The following is a 7,375-nucleotide window of genomic DNA, read 5'->3' on the forward strand; positions in this document are numbered from 1 at the left end:
AAGCCTTTCTCGGGTTTTTGAATTCCGGTTTTACGGGACGGGGCCCGGCATGCTCGGTTTTGTGGGTCGGCGCCCGAATTTGACTTGCCTTATATGATTTTGAGTGGAAAAGGCCTAGTAAAACCAATGGGATGGTCTACTAGTTGAGATTGTACTTGGATTTTGAAATTGGATTTTGGAAGTTGTATTTTGTACCGAGTTCCGGGAGGGGAACGGCCTCGGGGATTGGATTTTGGACCTTGAATTTTGGAGATGTTCTTAGCAATTGGGATTACCGCGTGGAGTTACTCTAATTACCTAGCAAGGATAATGGTATCGTCATCATCCCAAAGTGGAGACACAAATTAGGTGTCTACAGCTATATTTGTTAAATTGATTATAATTATTTTTTAATTTACTTCATAATTTTTGAAGATTTGTTTCAAAATAGTTAGTCATTATTGATGTGGCCTAAACTAAAAGGTGACACATGGTCTTCGTATGATAAAATGGACACCTAAGAAACGTCTTATTGAGAAAATAGACTGCTGGCTCAAAAGGCAGGCCCAGCTCAGAAAGACACCCTTAGCCCTAGAAAACATCATCTAAAGGACACATGTCCTAATCTCAGAGGTCATCCAATCATGCATCTAGGGTTTAGGGATCAATTCCCAAGAAACCCTAACCCTATAAATAGCTCAGATCCCAAGGTAAAGGGGGCATTCAATTCATTCCCACCTACCTTAAACTATCTTTGCTCTGTCTTCTCTCTACAAATTACTTCTCTCTCTAGCCAATACTTACTAAGGCACCGGAGGGAATATTCCTACGGGAATATTCTTGTTTTGCAGGTTGCAGGAAGATCGTGCCACCGCATACTTGATACCTCCGAGGAACGCGTGACACGCCATCACCACAAAAGACCCCACAACATTTGGCGCCGTCTTTGGGGAGGTATAGTATCATGGCCGAACCGCAATCTGAAGGTGAAGAGCACAACGGCGGATCAGGGGAACGACGGCCCCGAGAAAGAAGTCAACACCATATAGAGGAAGCAAATCGAGTCGCCAATGCTGGAAACACACCATGCCGAGTTCAGGAAGCCGAGGTGACTGTTGAGGAGGAATCGGACGTCGAGGAACCTCCCCCATGCGGCCATCTAAGTCCCAGCTTCAGGGACGCCGTGTTGGATGAAAATTTGGACCTACCAGTCTCGGTAGGATCGCAACGCGAAATCCTAGCAGGGTTCCAACAACAAATGAATCAAACTTTCCAACAGTAGATGAGAACCACGTTGCAGGATGAAATACGAAGGAACATGCTGATATATAACACTGAAAGGATGGCCCCACAAAGGCCCCTCAGCCTAGGCGTCAATCGGATAAGCAGAATGCCGCTCAGGTCTAACGTCTGGAGAGCAGGAGAAAGTTCCCGCCCACAAGCTAGCCGGGGAGCCAGTCCTTTGGTACATCGCCCAAACACTGACCACGGCCATCGAGCTCTTAGGTTATGACAATTATAAAACATATATTTCATGCGGAAAAACCATAAAGCTAGGAATCCAAATTAATTGCCACATAGTCAAGTAGCATAATTTAGGATACATACATGTGACGCGTGCCTTCCCTAGCTTCTCCCGAACCGAACAAGAACAAGTTTAGGACTCCAAGTGTCGTCCCTCCGTAGATAGTCCACAGCACGTACGGATCCGCCTTATTAAGCTTAGTTTTAATCTTAAAACTATTTGAACACTTGAGAATATGATGTATAAATTGTGATTATTCATCACCTATTTATAGGGTTGGATTATCGGAACTAGAAACTTACTAGGATTCAATTTATCTAATTCAATTAGAATTAGACTTAAATTAAACCTTTGTTTTTAGTGTTTAGTTAAACAACTAACTCTAGTAGTTTTAGGAAAATAATCAAACCGGACAAATCCTAAATGCCAAAGGATTCGAAGCATGCACGAACACATCGACACGCACAAACACCCTACAAGGGGCGCTGTCCGCGCGCGCGGGTTGGCTCGGCCCAGCAGCGTTGGTACGCGGCCCACGATGGGCGCGCCAGCCTGCTGCTTCGCCTTGGCTGGGCCTGGACTTGCCTTGCGCTCGACAGGGCCTTGCCTTGGTGGGGCGGGCTGTTGCGGTGCTTGCTTGCCTTGCGCGGGCTTCGCTAGGCGCGGGCCTAGCTTCGTGTTGGGCCTTGCGTCTAGCAAGCTCGTCCGATGTTTATTTCGTACGTCGCGCTTCCGATTCATTTTCCGATTACGGAATTCATTTCCGATTCGAACAATATTTGATATTTCCGATTCAGGAATTAATTTCCGTTTCGAAAAAATATTTAATATTTCTGATTCCGGAATTTATTTCCGATAATATTTTCGATTCCGATAATATTTCCATTTTCGATAATATTATCCGATACGTACCATGTTTCCGTTTCCGGCAACATCTACGACTTGGATAATATTTATATTTCCGATACGATCCACATTTCCGTTTCCGGCAATATCATCGTTTCCGGAGTATTCATAATTTGCATTTTGACGATTTCAGCTCCCACTGGAACCGAGATCTGTAGACACCTACTTTTGTCCCCATTCCCGAAAGGGAAGGTTCGATGATGAAAACGTAAATCTCCACTTGACAACGCATCTCCTATAAAATAACGAATCTCAATTCCCCTTTTCATTTCACCCGAAACCTGCTATTTATGGAAACCTGCTAAAAATAGTAACTGCCGTAATGGGTAGTTGTTAAAAGTGGCAAGTAATAAAAGATAGAAACCTGTCAGAATTAGGTGTTGCACTCCAACATAAATCCTAAATGAGATAGAGATTATGAGAGAATTCTATTCCTAATATGATTCGAAAATAAGAGTTACGTATTAATTAAAATCCTAACGAGCCTAGAGTTCTTAACGGGCCCAGACGCATTCCGTCACAAGGTTAATACGCACTAAAAGACTCAATTAAATCTCAAACACTCCGGATTTTAGGAATCCGAATCTGACTAAGAAAACAGCCCAGACCCTATTTTCAACGCCTGGTTCTGGGCGCTGAAAATACCTGGTACGTGTTTTTTCCTAATTCCTCGTGGATTAGAGTTCTGCAAATTCTATCTTTCCAAGAACTCTTTTCTATAAATATAGCCCATGTTCGACGTGAAAAAAGGACAACACAATTATTATTCTGAGTATTGACTCTAAACCCCTAAAACCTAAGCCTCACGCTGCAAAACTGATCACGCGTTCTGTCGCAATCGATCCATAAATCGAACAGAACGTATCCTGTCCCATAATTTGAGATTCGTTAAATAAAAGGAGAAATAGCAAAATCAAAGCGGTTAGTTTTCTGAGAACCGTGACGCACCTCTCAAGGGTGCGTCGTAATGTGTCCCTTTTCTATGATTTAATTGCTTTCCTCGCCCTTTTATGAATTGTTAAACTAACTAAATCTGATTGTTCGATCACGCCTAATAAATATGATATTTTTGGGAAATTGGATTATCATGCTAGGTCCCTTAAAACAATCTAAATCAGATAATCGCGTTCGATCTAGTACTATATGTTGCATGTTGTTAAAATCGACTCAGATTATTTTAATAGTTAACGCATGTCCCTTCAATTATTTATGCTGAGCTAGTAAGGATATCCTGCCTCTGGAGTTATCAAAGAGAGAGTACTCCTCTCGGTAGTTACAGTCCCCCGAACCCTCAATCTCTACCCTGCGGGTGTACGTTGAGCGATCCCCACCACCAGGGATCACAAGGGAACCTACGGCCGTCGTGGTCAAACATAATTGCACTCCCTTTATGTCACGATAACCGGGTTTTTTCAGTTTTTCTCATTGTCGTTAAAAACTGAATGGCGACTCCTATATTACTAGTCAATTGGGTGTAAACTCACAGGAAATCCAATTACACTTGATTTGACAAAAATAAGCGTCACACCCACGAGGGACGAGGTCACGCATTTGCCTCGTGCCTTTTCGACCCCTCACAGTGGCGACTCTGCTGGGGATAGTGAAGGAAATACTCGTGCTTGTAGGTAATCAAAATAGCCGAAGGGTGAAACGATCCTACCCCGCGTTTATTTCCCCATCAAGTTGGGACGACCTGAAAATCAGCATATTAATGTGAACGGACAGAACCGCATAACGAATCTTGGCTCCCTTGGTGTTTCATCTCGGGAGTTGGGACTAAGGATACCCATCGCCAACCGGGGGGTGCATACGCTTCGAATGTTGTCCACTCGGCACTTTCGCTAGTAGTACACCCGTCCCAAACCCAATCGCTCGCCCACTAGGTCCCTCTCGCCTGCATGCCCCCTTGGCTTGCACTTGCGGGTTGGCCTTCTGGGAAGAAATTCGTCTGTTGAAAGCACTACCCCGACCGGGGCATGTGTTGGATCTGCGATAGAAGCGGTACCAAGCCAGGCGCAAAAACTACCCATAGAAGCCTATCATAAATTGCATGACATATTATTATTGCTTCATGATGTGATGTTAGTAATGTGTAGCGAAATATATGATTGTGTGTGACAAACTATCCTAAAAAAACCAACGACCTTAAAAATTGCCCAAACATTCATAAACCAATTTGCCAAAGAGTTATACCGAAATACGTGTTCCGCAAACCCGAACGATCGCCACAAAAATAAGCGACGCTCGGGATGGCCTGTAACGAATCCCACAAACGCTGCACAACGCGTAAAGGACGTTATAAGGAAAGCACGCAAAATCGAAGTCGCATAAACAAAAGTAGACGCAAACAGAAAACGAGAACCAGCCAGGGACGCATTTTCAACGCCCCTGGCTGGGCGCCAGAATTTCTCACGCCCTACACTGGGCGCTGAAGTTGCTGCTTGGCCTTCTGGTCAGGCGCAGCAGCCTCGGTGCCCGCGCAAAAGGAAAATACGTAGCACAAAAAACCGTTCGTAAAAAAAAAATTGCTACGAGGGCGTAAGAAAAGCACTCGATTCTAAAAGCGACTCATAAAAAATAAATAACTCTTTGTGTCGTTGTTAGGCCTCCTACGACGACAATGCTCGACACCAAAACCGAACCTGCCAATAATTATAAATGTCACGCGGGCAAAGATTTTCGAAAATATAAAGAGTTCAAATTGCACACATAGTAGTCCAAATATACTAGTCCGACTTAAGGGTAGTCATAAAATGTCTAAAAACCGACTCACGAAACAAACTAATGTGTCTCCTACTCCAAAACAATAATGCAGGGCCCCTGAATACCTACCCGTGATAGCCATCAAGGAGCGCAATGGAAGGAGCATATCCCGAACACCTATACCTAGAGGTCGCACAAACCCAAGAAATGCATGCTCTGGAACACGACCCTCTATGTTCTCAAAGGCCACTCGCCTCAAAGAACCACGCTATGCCAAAAACTCTCCCCAACTCGCATGCTTTCGGGCTATTGTTTGGGTTAGAAAAGAAAAGAGCGAGGAATGAAACAGAAATTATGGCATTAGCCCTTCAAGATGAATTGTTCGATCCTACTAAATTGATCGCTCCATCACCCTCAAAAGATAACCAAATCCAACGAGGGTGGCGCAACACTTTCAAATGGACTAATGCTCGTGGGATGAAGTTCAAGATATCTGCGGGAGAGGGTCCGGTGTACGAAGAATTAGAGTCTGAATCCGAGTCTGACTCCGAGTCCGAACCTAGCAAAATTGTAACCACTCCCAAAAATAGTTTAGACCCGGAAATATCTACTCCGGGAGATCTTTTTGATGTAATGCTTCATGACTTTAATAAGATAAACAAAAATTTTGAGTATACGCCGCTTAAAAATCCGAGCAATAATGCAGAATGTCTCGCCACTAATGAGCACGAAAAAGAGCCAGAAGAGGAATATACCGAATTAATAAAAGCTGTAAGTGAATAAGAACTCAAAACTCCTATAATTGAGGACACAGAATCGGTAAATATTGGAACAGAAGAAAATCCTAAAATCATCAAAATTGGCCTCACCTTAACTCCCACTGAAAAGGCTTTTACGGGAATTCGAGGGTGTATTTGCTTGGTCCTACAAAGACATGCCAGGAATAGATCGAGAAATCGCTGAGCATAAAATTCCGCTAGATCCCAAAATGACGCCAGTAAAACAAAAGCTACGGCGGCTCAAACCAGAAATAGCCTTGAAAATAAAAGAAGAAGTCACTAAACAATTAGACGCCGGGCTTCATAAAAGTCTCCAACTACCCGGAATGGGTGGCCAATATTGTCCCCGTAGCTAAAAAAGATGGACGAGTGCGAATGTGCGTAGACTTTCGAGACCTCAACAAAGCCAGTCCTAAAGATGACTTCCCTCTACCTCACATTGACATACTAGTAGACAACACCGCAGAACACGCGCTTCTTTCCTTTATGGACGGGTACGCCGGATATAACCAAATACTTATGGCAGAAGAAGACATGGAAAAAACAACCTTCATTACCCCTTGGGGTACATATTGCTACACTGTAATGCCTTTTGGTTTAAAAAACGCGGGGGCCACCTATCAAAGAACAGCCACCACGTTACTCCATGACATGATACACAAAGAAATCGAGGTCTATGTAGACGACATGATCGTCAAATCTAAAGACCGGCACCGTCACCTCCCGGCACTTAGAAAGTTCTTCACCCGAATCTTGAAATATAACATGAGACTAAATCCACAAAAATGTGTGTTCGGGGTAACCTCTGGAAAATTGCTAGGATATGTTGTTAGTACGCGAGGAATCGAGATTTACCCATCCAAGATCAAAGCTATTACCGAAATGCCCCACCGAAAACTGAAAAACAGATAAGGGGCTTCCTAGGAAAGCTGCAATACATTAGTAGGTTGATTTCCAAGCTTACTATGACTTGTGAGCCAATATTCAAAAAGTTAAGAAAAGAAGAAAAAGCCGAATGGGATGAACAATGCCCAATTGCCTTCGATAAAATCAAAGAATATCTAAGCAAACCACCCGTCATTTCCCCGCCTTTGCCCGGAATCCCTTTACGCCTATACCTAACCGTCACGGATACTGCAGCAGGAGATATGCTCTCACAGTGCGTACATGGATCCGAGCGAGCCATTTACTACTTGAGCAAGAAGTTCATACAGTACGAGACGAGATACACAGAACTTGAGAAAACCTGCCTCGCCCTCGTCTGGGCATCCAAAAAACTCAGACATTACCTATTGGCCCACACTGTTCATATAGTGTCACAACCAGACCCCTTAAAATATATGTTCGAAAAGCCCGCCCTAAATGGTCGCCTGTCCAGGTGGCTAGTCATGCTCTCAGAATTCGACCTAAAATTCATGCCAGAAAAAACAATCAAAGGAAGAGCGGTAGCCGAGTTCCTGGCCGAACATGCCACGAATGAGGA

The sequence above is a fragment of the Spinacia oleracea genome, chromosome 5, assembly GCF_020520425.1.
Source record: "Spinacia oleracea cultivar Varoflay chromosome 5, BTI_SOV_V1, whole genome shotgun sequence".
Classification (NCBI taxonomy): Eukaryota; Viridiplantae; Streptophyta; class Magnoliopsida; order Caryophyllales; family Amaranthaceae; genus Spinacia; species Spinacia oleracea.